At 40.1% G+C, this 20,235-nt stretch overlaps 1 long non-coding RNA gene across 1 annotated transcript in view; it reads right to left on the bottom strand.

Annotated features, from left to right (window-relative positions):
* LOC139362951 (uncharacterized) overlaps window positions 1-20,235 on the bottom strand; it is a 147,659-nt gene that overhangs the window by 106,667 nt on the left and 20,757 nt on the right. The window contains exon 2 of the long non-coding RNA XR_011622612.1: window positions 11,884-12,062. This is a non-coding gene — a long non-coding RNA (uncharacterized lncRNA). The remainder of the gene's footprint in view (window positions 1-11,883; window positions 12,063-20,235) is intronic.

The following is a 20,235-nucleotide window of genomic DNA, read 5'->3' as shown; positions in this document are numbered from 1 at the left end:
CTCTTTATTGATTTCTGTAGGAACCTATCAGCAGGAAGCCAGCCTGAGCCTGATATGAAGTTTGTATATTCTCCTCTTCCTTTCATAATAAGGGACTCAGTATCTTTTAAGGATAACATTGAAATGTAAGGTTCAGAGAAGGTCTATAAATCACCATAAACCTTCATGTTCTCTTTCTTCTTTCCTTTACTATAGATTTCTGTGCCTAATTCGTTACATTCAATGAGAAATCAGTTATACGATCCTCCTTCCCCATCCATTCTCCATCTGCTTTGTACGCGACTTCCTTTGCCCTGACTTCTTCATGATTATTCTGCCTCGTGAAATAGAAAGCTCCAGGCCGCTCACAGTATATTTATAGTATCATTTAGTTAAAGAGAAGATACTGAACATAAGCATTTTTTTTTAAATAAGGTCTTCCCATCTGGTCTATGACTAAGAAATTAGTAGATTGACCCTTAGTTGAAACTTTAGCTCTTATATTAATGGTTTGTCCACTTAACTAGCCAATGATTGCCAACCTTATTAAAGGATGCTAATGAATAAAAAATGTTATCAGAAAACAATAATTAACCTTGAATATAAAAGTATTAACCAGAGGCGATCAATCATTTTCCAAGGCTTAGTAAACACTTAGAATGCATTACGAGTCCCTAAAGAAGCAATTAAAGAACACAGCTATTCTGTTTCAAACAGAAGTAGCAAAGGGTCAGTCATACACGACATGCGAATTTGGTGGTTGCTGGTGAATGTAAGCCAAACGGTTGACTCCGGTGCTGTACTTCTAGAGCCTGAGGCTTCCCCATAGGTGAGTCTGTAACATAGCTAAGCATGCGTTTCTCTAAAAGGACAAATCAGAGGTTAACACCACCTGACATAAACCGCTTTGATCATTGCCTACTTTGGCTGCTTCTTTTATATTTTTACCCGTATTTTAATAACAATAGTAGTAACAATTTATGATAAATCTCGCAAAATTGCTTTCCTTACAGGTGACAAATATGTGCACTGTTATTAAAAGTGTGTAGCTGGCCAGGCACAATGGCTCATACCTGTAATCCCAGCACTTTGGGAGGCCAAGGCGGGCAATCACTTGAGGTCAGGAGTTTGAGACCAGCCTGGCCAACATGGCGAAACCTCGTCTCTACTGAAAATACAAAAATTAGCCGGGAGTGGTGGCATGTGCCTGTAATCCCAGCTACTCTGGAAGCTGAGGCAGGAGAAATCACTTGAACCCAAGAGGGGGAGGTTGCAAGTGAGCCAAGATCACGCTACTGCCCTCCAGTCTGGGCGACAGAGTGAGACTCCATCTCAAAAAAAAAAAAAAAAAAAAAAAAAGAAAAAATAGAAAAAAAAATGTGTGGTTATACAGATTTCACTCCACACTGGTCAGTATTGTGTAGTATTACGTTTCCCAGCTGTGTTGAGAAATAATTAACATACAATAAGTGAAAATATATGAACTGTACAATTTGATGCATTTTGACATGTATATATACACACGAATCCATCACCACAGTCAAGATGAAGACGATACCTATCACCTGTCAAAGATTTCTATTCCCCTTTGTGATTCCCCTTTCTCCAAGCCCCTGACCCCTTTCCAGGCAAGCGCTGATCTTTCTGTCACTATCGATTAGCTGACATTTGCCAAATTTTAAATAAATGAAGACATACATTATCCTTCAATCAGAACACTTGTTTTGAGATTTTCACATTTTGTACAGGTCTCAGATCTCAATAGATCATCTATTCTTATTGCTGAGTAACATTTATTTATTTATTTATTTATTTATTTACTGAGACGCAGCCTTGCTCTGTCGCCCAGGCTGGAGTGCAGTGGCATGATCTCGGCTCATTGCAAGCTCCACCTCCCGGGTTTTATGCCATTCTCCTGCCTTAGCCTCCAGAATAGCTGGGACAACAGGCATGCACCACCTACGCCTGGCTAATTTTTTTTGTATTTTTAGCAGAGACAGGGTTTCACCGCTGAGTAATATTTTGTTATACAGATATGTCACCGTTTACTCACCCATTCACTTTTTGTGAGACATTCAGGTTGGTTTGAGCTGTTGGCTATCACGAATAAAGCTGTTATGAACATTTGCATGCAAATAATTGTATGGACGCGTGACTATTTCTTTTGGTAAACATCTATGAATCATCATGTATACTTTTAGTTTTTGAAGAAATTGCAAAACTGTTTTCCAAGGTGGTTCTACTATTTTACATTCTAAGTTGCCATGTATGAGAGTTTCAGAATCTCCTGAAATAGAATATAAAATATTATATTTATTTTAAAATGCTCATTTCTCTTAAGATGTCCATAACTTAAATATTTGCAACTGCTGTATTTCCAAGATGTTATTTTCATTTTATTTCCTATTTAAAATTAATTTTAATGCTTTAACATCAAATCAGTTTATCTATTGTCATTGGGTCTCAATTTAAGAGAAAAAGTATTTATTTCTAGTTTTCTCCACTTTATGGAATAAATCTATTTAATGGCAAAGATTTCCCTTTTGTCCTCACAACTTTTATCCTCAAATCTTTTTTTTTTTTTTTTTTTTGAGAGAGAGAGAATTTTGCTCTTGTTGCCCAGGATGGAATGCAGTGGCATAATCTCAGCCCACTGCAACCTCTGCCTCCCAGGTTTAAGCGATTCTCCTGCCTCAACCTCCACAGTAGCTGGGATTACAGGCATGCACCACCATGCCCATCTAATTTTGTATTTTCAGTAGAGATGGGGTTTCTCCATGTTGGTCAGGCTGGTCTCAAACTCTTGACCTCAGGTGATCTGCCTGCCTTGGCCTCCCAAAGTGCTGAGATTACAGATGTGAACCACTGCACCCGGCTGTCCTCAAATCTTACAGAATTTGAGGAGAGGTTTCAAGGTATCTGACTACATGTATCTGACACTCACCTCTTCGACAGAGAAGAACCCAACATAGTGAGTAAATAATCACACTTGGAACAGATCATCGATGAGAGTCCAGTGAAATTCAACAGAGAAGTGATAAGAAACACCTAGGCTAGGCCGGGCACGGTGGCTCAAGCCTGTAATCCCAGCGCTTTGGGAGGCAGGGACAGGTGGATCACAAGGTCAGGAGATCGAGACCATCCTGACTAACACGGTGAAATGCCGTCTCTACTAAAAATACAAAAATTAGCTGGGCACAGTGGTGGGTACCTGTAGTCCCAGCTACTCGGGAGGCTGAGGCAGGAGAATGGCGTGAACCCGGGAGGCGGAGCTTGCAGTGAGTGGAGATCGCGCCACTGCACTCCAGCCTGGGCGACAGAGCGAGACTCCGTCTCAAAAAAAAAAAAAAAAAAAAAAAAAAGACACCTAGGCTGGGTGTGGTGGCTCACGCCTGTAACCCTAGCACTCTGGGAGGTCAAGATGGGTGGAATGCCTGAATTCAGGAGTTTGAGACCAGCCTGGGCAACATGGTGAAACCCTGTCTCCACTAAAATACAAAAAAAAAAGTAGCCAGGTGTGTTGGTGGGCACCTGTAATCCCAGCTATGTGGGAGGTTGAGGCACGAGAATTGCTTGAACCCAGGAGGCAGAGGTTGCAGTGAGCCGAGACTGTGCCACTGCACTCCAGCCTGGGCAACAAAGTGAAACTCTGTCAAAAAAAAAAAAAAAAAAAAAAAAAAAGAAAAACACCTAAAGCAAGGAAAGAGAGAAGTGAGGCAACATATTTGTCTCAGATTGACAGGAGCCTGGCAAGGATAAATGGGAGACACCCCACCCTCCCAACCCCCATTGCTCCACGTTCCTACCACAGGCTCCTGGGTCATCCCCACAGGAGAGCCCCTCCAGCCTTGCAGGCCCTGAGAAAACATAGAGAGCTGCCCGGAGATGGCATGACAGGTTTGTCCGGACAGGGAGCTCACCCCGAGTCCCCCACGCATCCCCGAACCCTAGGCAGCTACAGCAAGTTGCCATTCTGGGAGCCAAATCCCCACCAGACTGCATCCTGCCTTGGAGCCCAACAGCCCTTGCATGCCCACATCCGTGGAGCCTCATGACATCACCTTAACAGCTGGCTGCTGCCACTAGGGCCAAAGCACAAGTCATTGGCAGCAACCTTACTGCTCCCAACATCACAGCCTCCATGCATTCTCACACGTTTCAAGGACAGAATCCCCCCACCCAGAGCTGCTGCCACGGGCAGGGCCAAAGTGTGAACAACAGGCAGTGACCCCACTACCTCAGCATTGGAGCTGACACACATTTATAAGCACCCCAAGGAGAAGATAATCCACCCACAGCTGCTATCTAGGGCCAAAGCAGGTGTTCCAGCTGCCTGCCTATGGCTGCTGCCATTGAAAGCTATGCTGTCATGCCTAGTAGCAGGGCTACAGCACAGCCACTGTGCCTCCACTCAAGCATTTTACCAGGAGCCTGATGATTACCCTGCCCCTGCCTATCACAGCCTGCACAAACCACTGGGGACCTGAGGACAGGTCCGTACTGTCCAGCTCCACACCCTCCTGTGCTCAAACATGCTGTCTGGGGGCCCAGGGATCACCCAACTTTGTCCACCCCACCACTGGCACCTAAGCATTCCTTTCAGTGATCTGAAGTTGGGCCCATCCAACCTGTCACTGCCACTCTTGCTGGCATCCACCCATATGTGCCACCTGCAAGCCTGGGTGCTGGCTCATGCAATCCATGGCAGCCATTGCCAACACCAGTGTGGACCAATGGGAACAGAGGATTGTTCTACCATTGCTACTGCCATCATTCATGCCATGCTTGCTCCCGAGGGGCCTGAGGACCCGCCTGACTGCTTGGCTCACTGCTGTCAGTACCAGCTCCCAAGAAAGCTTCCTGGAGGCCCCGAAATCAGCCTCCCTGGACTCACTAACACCAATGCCAGTGTGTGTCACATTAGGACCCAAGAACCAGCATGTTCAGTGTACTACTGCCACCACTGGAGCCTGAGGACTGACTCAACTTGCATTCCTGTCACCAGAAAAACTTTACCACAGCCTCCACTGATAAAACACACATGAAGGCACTGAGAAAACCACAGATGCCACTGATGCTGTTCACAGCTGAAGAAATCATAGAGAAACTACATACTGCATACACTTAGAATTAAAGCCAAAGTGGGCCAGGCGCGGTGGCTCACACCTGTAATCCCAGCACTTTGGTAGGCCAAAGTGGGTGGATCACCTGAGCTTGCGAGTTTGAGACCAGCCTGGCCAACCTAGAGAAACCCCATCTCTACTAAAAATACAAAAAGTATCTGGGTGTGGTGGTGCACACCTGTAATCCCAGCTACTTGGGAGGCTGAGGCAGGAGAATCGCTTGCATCTAGGAGGTGGAGGTGAGCTGAGCTGAGATTGCGCCACTGTACTTCAGCCTAGGTGACAGAATGAGACTATCTCAAAAAAAGAAAAAAAAAAAAAAGAAAGAAAAAAAATTAAAGCCAAAGTGTACTAACCAACTAACATCATAGATACACCTTCAGGAAAAATGCTTTACCTATGAAAGCAAACTTAAAAATTGGAAGAAGCAACTATTACACCAGATGTACAGATATCAACATAAGTGCACAAAAAAACATGAAAAAGCAAGGAAATATGATACCTCCAAAGGAACACAATAGTTCTGCAGCAACGGATTCCAGTGAAAAAGAAATGAATAACATCCTGGAGAAATAATTTAAAATAATGATATTAAAGAAGTTCATGAGATACAAAAGGATGTAGATAACACAAAAAACTAGAAAAACAATTCAGAATATAAATGAAATATTTACCAAAAATATAGTTATAATAAAAAAGAACCAAAGAGAAATGCTGAAACTGAATAATTTATTGAAGGAAATGCAACATATATTTGAAAACTTTGGCAATAGTCTATATCAAGCAGAAGAAAGAATTTCAGAACTCAAACACAGGTTTTCCAAAATAGCACAGTCAGACAAAAGTAAAGAAGAATAAAACAGAATGAATAAAGTCTCTGTGACATATGGGACACCATAAAGTGACCAAATATTTGAAATTTTGGTATCCCAGAAGTTGAAGAGTGAACAAAATGGATAGAAAACTTAATTAACCAAATAATAACTGAAAATTCCCAAGCCTAGCAAGACATTGAGACATCCAGACATAAGAAACTCAAGAATCCCTAAATACACACAATTCAAAAATACCTTCTTTATGGCACATTATAGTGACAGTCAAAAGTCAAGAAAAACAATATAATCCTTAAAACAGCAAGAGAAAAGTGTCTAGCCACTCATAAGGGAACCCCCAACAGACTAACAGTGAATTTCTTAGCAGAAACCTTATAAACCAGGAGAGACTGGGATGATATATCGAAAGTGCTGAAAGAAAAAATAATTTTACCAGTCAAGGATACTTACTATACTCAGTGAAGATAGCAAAGATACCCTTCATAAATGAAAATGAAGTAATATCTTTCTCAGGCAAGCAAAAGCTGAGAAAATTCATCACCACTAGACCCGTTCAACAAAAAATGGTTAAGGGAATCCTACACATACAAGTGAAAGGATGATATCTACCTTCATGAAAACACATGAAAATATGCAATCCACTGATAAGGCAAACCTACAAATAGGGAAAAGAAAAAACTCAAATGTTACCACTATAGAAAACCACCAAACCACAATGATAAATAATAAGAGAGAAAGAAAAGGACAAAGGATATACAAAACAACCACAATTCAGTTAACAAAATGACAGAAATAAGCCCTCACATATCAATAATCACCTTGAATACAAACGAATTGAACTTTCCACTTAAAAGATATAAAAAAGGATTTTTTTTTAAATGACCCAACTATATGCTGGCTACAGGAAACTCATCTTATCTGTAAAGGTACATATAGACTGAAAGTAAAGGAATGTAAAACGATATTCTATGGAAATGGAAACGGAAACCAAAATTGAGCAGAAGTAGCTATACATTAAGTATACTTTAAAACATACTTTAAGTCAAAAACAGTAATGAGACAAAAAAGTCATTATATAATGATAAAAGGATTAATTCAGTAAGAGGATATAAAAATTCTAAATGTATATCAACCCAACACTAAAATACCCAGCTATTTAAAGCAAATATTATTAAGTTGAAAAGGATAGACTCCAATACTATGATGGTTGGATACTCCAACATCCCACTTTCAGTAGTAATCAGGTCACCTAGACAGGAAATTAACAAAGATATATCGGATTTAAACTGTGCTTTAGAACAAATGGACCTCAAAGACATTTACAGAACAGTTTATCCAACAGGTACAGAATACACAATCTTCTCGTCAGTACATGAAACTAGGACAGATTACATGTTGAAACACGAAACAATCTCAAAAAATAACAAAAAGTTGAAATCATATCACGTATCTGTTCAGACAGTGGAATGAATCAAAATCAATAACACAATGAACTTTGAAAACTGAAAAAAAAAATACATGAAAATTAAACAACGTGAAAATCAAAACACAACACACCAAAATCTATGGGATACAATAAATGCAATTCCAAGAGGGAATTTTATACCAATTAGCATCTACATCAAAAAAGTAGAAAGATTTCAAATAGACAATCTAATGATGTACCTCGACGAACTAGGAAAGCAATATTAAACCAAATTCAAAATTGGTAGAAGAGAAAAAATGATGAAGATCAGAGCAGAATTAAATAAAATGGAGACTAAAAAAGTTACAAAGGGTCAGTGAAACAAAAAGTTGTGTTTTTGAGAAGATAAAAGCAATAAATTGCTAGCAGACTAACAAAGAAAATAAGAGCAAAGACTCAAATTTTTAAAAATCAGAAAAACAAAATCAGGACGCATTGCAACTGGTACCATAGAAATACAAAATATCATCAGAGACTTATGAACAAGTATACATTAACAAACTAGAAGATGTACAAGAAATTCATACACTCCAACATATCAATATTGAATTGGGAAGATACAGAAACCTGAACAAACCAATAATCAGAGTAATCAGATTGAATCAGCAATAAAAAGACTCCCAACAAAGAAAAGTCCAGGACTGATAGATTCACTGAAGAATTCTATCAACCTTACAAAGAATTAACACCAATTCTCCCTATTCAAAAAAAAAAAAAAAAAAAAAAAAAAGGAGAGGAGAGAATTCTCTCTATTCATTCTATGAGACTAGTATTACCCTGGTATCAATACCAGACAAGGATGCAATGAAAAAAAGAAAAATACAAGCCAACATCTCTGTTGGACACAGACACAAAAATCTTCAACAAAATACTAGCAAACTGAATGCAACAGTATATCAAAAAGATAGTACACCATGATCAAGCAGGATTTATCCCAGGGATGCAAAGATATTTTGACATACACAAATCACAAAATGTAATACGTCACATCAGTAGAACAAAGGACAAAAACCACATGATCATCTCCATAGATGCAGAAAAAGAATTTGATGAAATTCAACATTTCTTCATGATGAAAACTCTTAACAAACAAGGCACAGAAGGAAATATCTAACCTAATAAAAGCTGTATATGACAAAACCATAGATCATATTACACTGAATGGGGAAAAGCTAAAAATCTTTCCTCTAAAAACAGAAACTAGACAAGGATACACACTTCCACTACTCTTATTCAGCATACTACTGGAATTCCTGGACAGAGCAATCAGGCAAGAGAAAGCAATAAAAAGCATGCAAATTGGAAACAAAGGAATTAAATTGTCCTTCACAGATGACATGATGTTACATCTAGAAAAACTTAAAAACTCCAACAACAAACTTTTAGATCTGATAATTAAATTCTCTAATGTTGCAGGATATAAAACCAACATACAAAAATGAGTAGCATTTCTATACACCAATAATGAACTGAGAAAGTTCATATAGCTGAGAAAGAAACCAAGAAGGCAATTCCATTTACAAATCTACCAAAAAAACACAACCCTTCCTAGTAATATATTTAACCAATGAGATGAAAGAGTTCTACAAGTAAAACTGTAATACAAACTGCAAATGAAAAAAATTGAAGAGGATGCAAACAAACGGAAAGACATCTCATGTTTATAGATTGGAATAATTAATGTCATTAAAATCACTATACTGCCCAAAGCAATCTACAGATTCAAAACAATCCCTATCAAAATATCAATGCCATTTTTCTCAGAAATAGAAAAGCAATTCTAAAATTCATGTAGAATCAAAAAGGAGCCTAAGTAGCCAAGGTATTTCTGAGCCAAATGAATAAAGGCATCACACTACCTGACTTTGAAATATATTTCAAGACTATAGTAACCAAAACAGCATGGTATACATCAATGGAACAGAAGAGAGAACCCAAAAAAAAACCTATGTATTTACAGCCAATTGATTTTTGACAAAGTCAGTGAAAACATACACTAGGGAAAGAACATGGTCTTCAATAAATGGTGCTGGGAAAATTGGATATCCATAGGCAGAAGAAGGAAACTGGACTCCTGTCTTTCACCATATACAAAAATCAACTCAAGATAGATTAATGACTTAAAAGTGAGACACTGGACACAGTGTCTCAGGACTGTAATCTCAACACTTTGAGAGGCCAAGGTAGGAAGATCACTTGAAGCCAGGAGTTTGATACCAGCCTGGGCAAATAATGAGAACTCAACTCTACAAATAATAATAATAATAATAATAATTAATGAAAGTAAGACTCAAAACTATAAAAATACTAGAAGAAAACATAGGGGAGACACTTCAGGACATTATTCTGGGCAAAGTTTATGAAAAAGGCGATGACTAAGGAAACAATCAATGGAGTGAAGAGACAATCTACAAAATGGGCAAAAATATTTGCAAACTATGAATCTGACCATGGATTAATATCCAGAATATATAAGGAACTCAAACACCATGACAGCAAAAATCAAAACAAAAAAACAAAAACCCACAAATAATCTAGCCGATTTAAAAATCAGTAAAAGATCTAAATAGAGATTTCTCAAATGAAGACACACAAGTGGCCAATAAGTGCATGAGAACATGCTCAACATCACTAACCATTAGGGAAAGGCAAATCAAAACCAAAGTGAGATACCAGCTCAGCCTGGTTAAAACGTCTATCATAAAAAAATAAACAAAATAAGAAGTGCTGGCAAGGATGCAGAGAAAGGGGAACTCTTACATACTATTGATGGGAATACAAAACAGTACACTTACGGGCAACAGTACACTTACGGGCAACAGTACAGAGGTTTCTCAATAAATTAAAAATAGAACTATCATATTATCCAACAATCCTACTAGTGTGTATATATCCAAAGAAAATGAAATCTATATGTTGAAGAGATATCTGCAGTCCCATGTTCATTGCAGCATTATTCACACTAACCAAGCTATGGAATCAACATAAGTGTCCATCAATGGCTGGCTGGATAAAGAAAATGTTGTATATGCACATAGTGGAATACTATTCAGCCATAAAAAAGATGAAATCCTGTTATTTATAAAAATGAACCTAGAAAACAATTATGCTAATGAAATAAGCCAAGCACAGAAGGACACATCTTATATGATCTCACTCATGTGTAGAATCTAAAAAATATTGATCTCTTAGAAACATACAAAAGAACAGTGGTTACCAGAGACTGGTGAGTATAGGTGAGGAGAGGGAAAGAAAGAGAAGTTGGTCAATGAGTACAAAGTTACAGTTAGGAGAAATAAATTCTGGTGTGCCATTGCACAACAGTGACGATAGTGGACAATATTGTATGGTACACTTCAAAGTAACTTGAAGAGAGGATTTTAAATGTTCTTTTTTTTTTTTTTTTTTGAGACGGAGTCTTGCTTTGTCTCCAGGCTGGAGTGCAGTGCTGCAATCTCGACTCACTGCAACCTCTGCCTCCTGGGTTCAAGGGATTCTCCTGCCTCAACCTCCCGAGTAGCTGGGACTATAGGCGTGCACCACCACACCCAGCTAATTTTTGTATTTTTAGTAGAGACGGAGTTACACCATGTTGGCCAGGATGGTCTCGTTCTCTTGACCTCATAATACCCCTGCCTCAGTTAAGTATTCTTACTACAAAGAAATGGCAGGCATTTGAGATGATCAATATGCTAACCATTCTGATTTGATCATTACATAATGCACACCAAGCATCACATTACATCTCGTAAATATATATAATTATTATATGACAATGAAAAACAAAATAAAACTTATTACAAAAAAGGAGAATGATTTGACCACCGACCCCATCCCCGACTTATTTCTCCTGGTGCCTTATGCCTGGGTTATCTCCTCTCCTGCTGGTGTTGGTTGTTTCTAGCAGCTGTGGCTGCTGCAGCTGGAGGTGGGCTTGCCTGGGCAGAGAAGGAAATATCCATAGGCATCCCTGGAGGCAGGATCTGACTTCCTTCAGAGGTTCCAGAAGCTGGACACTGAGCTACAATTCATTGTCCTAATATCCCCCACTGGGAACCAACTAGAGAGGTAGCGTGTACACCCTTCTATCCCAGATAGCCCTTTCTCCATTCTGTCAACTTTCTCTTATTCCAGCCCTCTGACATCTTCTCTTTAGATGCCCTGGGAGCAAACCACTTCAAAGAGACTCCAGGGAGAAGGAAGACATCCACACTACATTGATTAATTGGCTTTAAATGAAAAATAACAAATCACTATCCTTAAAGTGAACTTACATAGATAAGTCTTATCTTAACAACAACAGAAAAAGATTTACTTCTTTTCTCAGTCAAATGAAGACTGATTTCCTCATTTTCTCAAAGGGACCATGAGTTAAAGTGATTTGAGCAAAGGATGGGAGCAAATATTTACTGATTTCCTCCTCTGTGCCAGACATTGTGTTAGGCTCTTATGTAATCCCATCCCATGGGCTGTGTGTTTTTACCTCCAGTTTTTGGGTGAGGAAACTGAGGCCCAGAGAGGCTCAATGACTTGCCCTTGTTCATCCAGATAGTGATTGAGGGAGAAGGAATTAAGACTTTGCTGGGCTTGGCTCCAAAACAAAGTCTGTTTCCAGGCCATTATGCTGTAGATCTCTGGGACAGGATGATCTACAGGGCAGACCTGGCAAAATAAATATGTTACATTGTAAACATCAGACAAGTCAGATATTTGTCAAAGCAAACAAATGCTAATGTGAGGTGAAACAGGAGAGATCCTCCCGTCTCTGGACCTCGGTACTACCCTTGAGTGAACAAAGTAATTATTGGTTGAGGCAAAATCATGGCATCTGTATAACTCATTAGCTCTTATTTGTTTAAAGTCTGATGGTGTATGACAAAAGAATTTGTTCCAGATGTCAAATCAGCACAAGAGAGCTTAACAGCCTGTGTTAGGAAAGCTCTAATGTAGAAGACTCAGGAGGCCGCCGAGGCATAAAGAGCAGCTGGTCAAAACCGGTAGAACCTCTCAGAGAGTCCCCACCTCTGGTCCAGGGAAATCTCCACATCCCACTCCCCAATCCACGTTCTGTCCCTCCTCGGCCATCAGTTATCTGCCTATGACTCTGAATGTTAATGCTTTTTCCATTCTCTGAAGTTACAGTATTTAAAAGGGTTATTGAGATACATACTCTTTGGAGTTTGATGCTGGAAAAACGTCTTATCTGAAAAAAATATATATATAGGTGAGGACTGAGCTCTGATTTTTTTCTTGCCCAAATTCCTATCTAAGGGGTCTGGGGAGTCAGGCCCTACAAACCATAAATTCTCATCAGATAGGTTTTATTTAACCCTGTATTTTGTGACTTAGTTTCCAATCTGACTCTGGCATAACATTATGTGACAAAGAAGAAAGTCAAAATACTTTACCTCAAAATACATTTCTTTGCCATGGCAGAAACGTATTTTTCTTGAAATGGCCCTGCAAAGCTGTCCTTTGTGGGCAAAAACTTGCATCTGTAAAGTATCTATTAACATAGCTAGATCGTTTTCTTCTAGGCCCTCACCATCCTAAAGACATTAACTAAGAGTCTAGCACCTTTTAACAATCTGAATAGGAAACACTTGTCATCTATTGTCTCTAAGGGCGGCCACTATAAGACTTCAAAAGAACCTTGGTCTCCACAATCTTTTACCTTAACCTGAACGTTTCTTTTCTATGGGTAACAGATCTTTAGACAAACTCAACCAATTGTCAACCAGAAAATGTTTAAATTTTCCTAAAGCCTGGAAGCCCCTGCTTTGAGTTGTCCCGGCTTCCTGAATGTATTCCTTAAACGTATTTGATTGATGTCTTATGCCTCCTAAAAATGTATAAAACCAAGCTGCACTCTGACCACGTTGGACACATGTTCTCAGGACCTCCTGAGGGCTGTGTCACGAGCCATAGTCACTCATATTTGGCTCAGATTAAATCTCTTCAAAAATTTTACAGAGCTTAACTCTTTACGATGACATACATATGTCTATTTTTTTAATCGCATAAGTTAAATTACCAAATTCAATATGTTTTGCTCATTGCTTGTCAGAAAGCTCAGTGCCCAATTTCCTACTCAAGTGCGAAGTGCTGCATTGCCTAATTTCCTCATAAAATTATATGCTGTATTAGGGTTCCTCAGAGAAACAGGTTGTATATAATCTCTGCCACAGTTATCTGAACTTCGCTGTTGCAAAGGGTTTATTTTAAGAGTTACCACGGTTATCTGAACCTGGCTGTTGCAAAGAATTTATTCTAAGACCTAAACTCTCCATATATATTTGGAGCACTTTGCATTTTTATGCAAATAATTATATAATTATGAAAATTGATTTATGTGTTTATGGAGGCCAGGACATCCAATAATCTGTTATCTATAAGCTGGAGCACCAGGAAAGCTGATGGTATAACTTTCAGTCCAAGGCCAAAGGTCTGAGAACCAGGGCAGGGGTTAGGGGACAGGCTGGTGTAAGTCCTGGAGTCCAAAGACCCAAGAATCAGTAGCTCCAATGTCCAAGGGCAGGAAAAGATGGATGTCCCAGCTCCAGAAAAGAAAAATTATTAGCCCTCCCTCAGCCTTTTTGTTCTATCTGGACCCCCAGTGGATTGGATGGTATTCACCCACATTACTCTTCTTTTTGAGATGGAGTTTTGCTCTTGTTGGCCAGGCTGGAGTGCAATGGCATGATCTCAGCTCACTGCAACCTCCACCTTTGAGATGGAGTTTTGCTCTTGTTGGCCAGGCTGGAGTGCAATGGCATGATCTCAGCTCACTGCAACCTCCACCTCCCGGGTTCAAGCAATTTCCCTGTCTCAGCCTCCCGAGCAACTGGGATTACAGGTGCATGCCACCACGCCCAGCAAATCTTTGTATTTTTAGTAGAGACGGGGTTTCACCATGCTGGCCAGGCTGGTCTTGAACTCCTGACGTCAGGTGATCCACCCGTCTTGACCTCTCAAAGTGCTGGGATTATAGGCGTGAGCCACCGCACTTGGCCTTCACCCACATTACTAAAAGCAGCTCTTCTTCACTCAGTCTACTGATTCAAATGCTAATCTCCTCCAGAAACACCCTCACAGACACCCCCAGAGATAACGTTTTGCTAGTTGTCTGGGTATCCCTTAACCTAGTCAAGTTGACATATAAAATTAACTCTTACATACGCCCACCCTGTTATATGTCTTCTTTTATCACTAAATTTTCCTTTATTATTTGTATGAATTGTTATTCCTTTTATCCCAGTTTATTAATTCCTTAGTAATTATGAACACCTGGCATATTATTTATTTGCAAGTCAGTTTGTTATCTATCTCCCAACTTAAATGTAAAACCCCAAACTATAAAAATCCTGGAAGAAAACCTAAGCAATATCATCCTGGACCTAAGAATGGGCAAATATTTCATGATGAAGACATCAAAACAAATCACAATGAAAACAAAAATTGACAGTGGGATCTAATTAAATTAAAGAGCTTCTGTACAGCAAAAGAAACTATTAACATAGTAAACAGACAACCTACAGAATAGGAGACAATATTTGCAAACTACGTATCTGACAAAGATCTAATATCCAGCATCTATAAGGAATTTAAACAAACTTACAAGAGAAAAACAAACCACCCCATTGAAAAGTGGGCAAAGGACATGAATAGACATTTTTCAAAAGAAGACATACATGCAGCCAACAAGCATTTAAAAAAAGCTCAATATCACTGATCGTTTGAGAAATGCAAATCAAAACCACAATGAGATACTATCTGACACGAATCAGATTATTAAAATGTAAAAAAAATAACAGATGCTGGCAAGGTTGTGGAGAAAAGGGAACACTTATAGACTGTTGGTGGAAGTGTAAATTAGTTCAACAATTGTGGAAAGCAGTGTGGCGATTCCTCAAAGAGCTAAAGCAGAACCACCATTCAATTCAGCAATCCCATTACTGGGTATATACCCAGAGGAATATAGATCTTTCTACCATAAAGACACATGCATGCGAATGTTCATTGCAGTGCTATTCACGATGGCAAAGACATGGAATCAACCTAAATGCCCATCAATGACAAATTGGATAAAGAAAATGTGGTATATATACACCAGGGAATACTATGCAGCCATAAAAAAGAATGATATCATGTTATTTGCAGGAACATGGATGAAGCTGGAGGCCATTATCCAGGAACAGAAAACCAAACACTGCATGTTCTCACTTGTAGGTAGGAGCTTAATGTTGAGAAATCATGAACACAAAGAGGAGAATGGCAGACACTGGGGTCTCCCTGAGGGTAGCAGGTGAAAGGAGGGAGAGGAGTAGAAAAGATAGCTATTGGGTACTGAGCTTAATATCCAAGTGATGTAATAATCTGCACAACAAACCCTCGAGACACAAGTTTACCCATGTAACAAACTTTCACATGTACTCCCGAACCAAAAAAAAAATTTTTTTAAAAAGAATTCCCATTAAAAGTATGCAAGGTGGAGACAACCATACACCTCACTTTCATAAGCCTTAGAGGTAAGAAACGAAAGTCAAGAGGTGCGTAGTATTTGAGCAATCATAATCCTTTCCAATATTCCTCCTTGGGAGATTAGAAAACCAACCAGGTGCAGTGGCTCATGCCTGTAATCCCAGCACTTTGGGAGGCTGAGGTGGGCAGATCACCTGAGGTCAAGAGATCATGACCATCCTGGCCAACATGGTGAAACCTTGTCTCTACTAAAAATATAAAAATTAGCTGGGTATGGTGGTGTGTGCCTGTAGTCCCAGCTACTGGGGAGGCTGAGGCAGGAAAATCGCTTGAACCAGGGAGGCTGAGGTTGCAGTGAGCCGAGATTGTGCCACTGCACTCCAGTCTGGGAGACAGAGCAAAACTCCGTCTCAGAAAAAAGAAAAGAAAAGAAAACCATCCATCCATTATTAAACCATTGTAACCTACACACATGCTTGATATCTGTGGCCGTAGAATGATGGTCATTACAGCTTTACTAGTTGCAGTTGCTCAGGATCCTCCTATCTTTTTCTCCCATTACAGTTCATCTACTTTCCTTCACCTTTATTTTAATTTTGTCCTTTTTTTTTTTTTTTTTTTTTACTTTCACCATAGCTCTTCTTTGGACTTTGCGTCCTTTCAGCTTGTTGACTTGATTTCCTTGCTTGATGCTGTATTCTCTATGAAGAACTTGGGAGAGAAATTATCCATTCGACCATGCTTACTCTTGAGTGTTGCCTGTAAAACTTCTGCCTTTTTTAACCCAGGAATCCCCTGAGAAGGAAACTTGATGTGTGTGCAATATTCACAACCCTACCCACATTGACCTGCACTCACCAAGTCCCTGGAAATCCGAACTTTCCAGTTCTCTCCTTTTTCTGCCTGGGTTCAGCATGGTTGGGTAGGCCCTTTGGCAGCTATTAAAGTGTTTCTGGTATTGGTGACAGTGCCATTCATCTGTCACCAGCTTTATGACTTGATTGTATGATTTCTGTCTTGTAATTTTTCTTCTTTCTCCATAACTACCTTAATTTGGCCAAAACAAGTTGGGATATTCTATGAACTACATTCTCAGCCTATGAATAACTGATATAAGGGCACCTACATTTTTTCTATGAATAAATAGTTACCTATACTAAAGAAATTAAGACAAGTTTCCAAGACTAGGCTGAACAACCATTCCATGACGAACCCCTAGTTATTGTTTTCTGCTATTGACATGAGCCAAGACTTCAATTTTCTCCTCCCCTTGGGTTGGTACAGCTTCAGCCACCATTTCCAAAGCCCTCACTGGCACTTAGAATGTTTAGTAGATCCTCGCTAAAACAAAACAACCTTCTCTAACTTTCCATAGTTATAGGGTGACATGATCCATCCCTCACTAATGTCAAATACGAAATATTGCCCTTGTTGTGTGACACATACAAGCATTGATCCTTCATTTTTGTGCTTTGTTCTCCCTCATCTCTGAGGGCTGTCTTTCTGACAGGAATATGAGATCCTCAAAGACGGAAAATGTTTCTTAACATACTGCATTTTCAAATAACCTAGAGCAGTGCCTCTTACGTGGGGAGTGATTGATAAATATTTGTCATTGGAAATAGATATTCTATTCTATTCTATTCTATCTCATCTTATCTTATCTCACCCTGTCTTATCTTGTCTTATCTTATCTTATCTTATCTTATCTTATCTTATCTTATGGCAGAGTCTTGCTATGCCACCCAGGCTGGAGTGCAGTGGCATGATCTCAGCTCACGGCAATCTCCACCTCCTGAGTTCAAGTGATTTTCCTGCCTCAGCCTCCCTAGTAGCTGGGATTACAGGCGTGTGCCACCATGCCTAGCTAATTTTGTGCTTTTAGTAGGGCAGGATTTTGCCATGTTGGTCAGGCTGGTCTTCAACTCCTGACTTCAAGTGACTCACCCGCCTTGGCCTCCCAAAGTGCTGGGATTACAGGTGTGAGTCACCAGGCCTGGCCAATATTCACTTTCAGATTCATTAATTATCTTTGTATCTTTTTGGAGCTGGCACTAAACAGAAGAACGGGACACACATAATTTTATGATAAAGTGTTATCCTAAACTCTACTTGGGTCCACCCACCCAGTGCAGCAAATCCATCAGGACTGGGCATCAGAATTGCAGCAAGAGAAAGTGAAGCATTTATTCACAGGGTGCCGAGCAAGGAGACTAGGGCAGCTCATACTTAAGACCTGAACTCCTGCCTGGCTTACAGGTAAGAAATTTTAAAGGCAAGGATAATTCAAAGATTATCTGATTTGTGATTGGTTAAGGAGGTAAAGCCTTGTCTAAAATTTTGTGGTCTACAGCAAAGAATGCTAGCTCTGGTCCACGGTGTGACCCCTCCAGATCCCTCAAAAAGAAATTCAGGGGCAAAGGATGGTGGTTAAAGTTCAGTCCTCAGTTTCTCCTTATCTGACATCTATTTGATGGGGGTGTAGGTTTTTGAAAAACAACTCAGGGACACATGTTAAGATGTTTCTTTAGTTTCTATAGGCAACCAAACTCTAACTTCCTTGGCTATTGTTTTAAGCTACTATCTTCTTGCTTATCAAGTTGCTCACTTAATTTTTAAGGTTAGCTAGGTGCCTGGAATTTCCCTTGGGGAACTCAAGGTTTTCCTTTATTTTTATGGTTGGGAGTGAGGGGTGCCCAATGGCCCCCTAAGAGAGGATCTCTGCTCTGCCTCAAGTGGAACCCCTCTAAGCAGTCACCCCAAAATTCTAGAGCAGTGGTCCCCCATCATTTTGGCACTATGGACTGGTTTTGTCAAAGACAATATTTCTATGAGGGGTAAGGATGGTTCGGGAATAATTCAAGTGCATTATGATTACTGTGCCCTTTATTTCTAGTATTAAAACATTGTAATTTGTAACAAAATAATTATACAACTCGCCATCATGTGGAATCAGTGGGAGCTGTAAGTTCATTTTCCTCCCATCTGGGGGTGATGGGAGACAGTGACAGATCATCAGGCATTAGATTCTCATAAGGAGCTCGCAACCTAGATCCCTCCTGTGCACAGTTCACAATAGGCTTCACGCTCCTGTGAGAATCTAATGTCACTACTGATCTGACAGGAGGCAGAGCTCAGGCAGTAATGAGAGTGGTGTGGAGCAGCTGAAAATATAGATGAAGCTTCCCTTGCCTGCCATTCACTTCCTGCTGTGCAGCCTGGTTCCTAACAGGCCATGGAGGACTGGTTGCAGTCTACGGCCCGGGGACTGGGGACCCCTGTATTAGAGGATTCCATGGCTTTCAGTTTCAGTCTTGTTGGAGCTGCCTGCATTATTATATCTTCCCTGCCCAGGCATTCACTGATAGAAGAAGATGTTGCCCTCCAGCTAGGTCTGCTCAATACCTATTGTTGAACTGAAGTGGTTTGTGTAACTGACTTCCAGCCTGTCTCCATCAGCTCAAATGCTCACACACGTTTTCCAACCCTAGAGCCTTTTTATTTTCCCTTTCACACCTCGCCTGCTCCTCTTCAATTCTCCAAGCACAGTTATCTGAACTTGGCTGTTGCAAAGATTTTATTCTGTGTCTTCAGGATCTCTGTGCTGTTTCAATCAATCTGAACTTCCTTTGTCCAAGGCTGACCCTCCCTGCTCTCCAACCCCTCCTCTGAATTCTCTTCCCTTAACTCCTTCCTTTGCCAATACTGTGCATTTCTCAGCCATGTCAGACTAAGTGCTATATAGCACACAAGCCCCAAGACTCAGTGGCTTAAACCCAGATCACAGCCCATAAGTGTTCATGGGGTTGTCGATGGAAAGAGTCAAACTCTGAAATATTTGAAGAGATCTCTTCTGAGCCAATTATGACGGACCATTGGCCTGTTGACATAGTCCTCAGGAGATTCTCAGAACATGTCCCCAAGGTGACTGGGCCACAACTAGGTTTTTTTTTGTATTTTAGGGAGATAAGGCATCAATCAATACACAGAAGACATACATTGATTCAGTCCAGAAAGGCTGAACAAATGGAGGTGGGGGCTTCCGAGTTGCAAGTGGATTCAAAGATTTTTGGATTGGCGGTCGGTTGAAAGAGTTATTGTCAACAGAAGGAAATGTCTGGGTTAGGGTTACAGTAAGGGGTTGTGGAGGCTGAAGTTTTAAGATGTAGATGAAGCCTCCAGGTAGCAGGTTTCAGAGAGAATAGGTTGCAAATGTTTATCAGACTGAAAGAGGCTGTTTTATCAGTAATTCTAAAAGGGAGGAGGGTATAATGGGGTACAGCTGGCTCCCCCTTCCCATCATGCCCTGAACTAGTTTTTTCAGGTTAACTTTGGAATGCCCTTGTTGGAGAGG

This window comes from Macaca nemestrina, chromosome 4 (genome assembly GCF_043159975.1).
Source record: "Macaca nemestrina isolate mMacNem1 chromosome 4, mMacNem.hap1, whole genome shotgun sequence".
Lineage (NCBI taxonomy): Eukaryota > Metazoa > Chordata > Mammalia > Primates > Cercopithecidae > Macaca > Macaca nemestrina.
The sequence above is the reverse complement of the archived record's forward strand: the minus strand, read 5'-3'. Positions and strand labels throughout refer to the sequence as shown.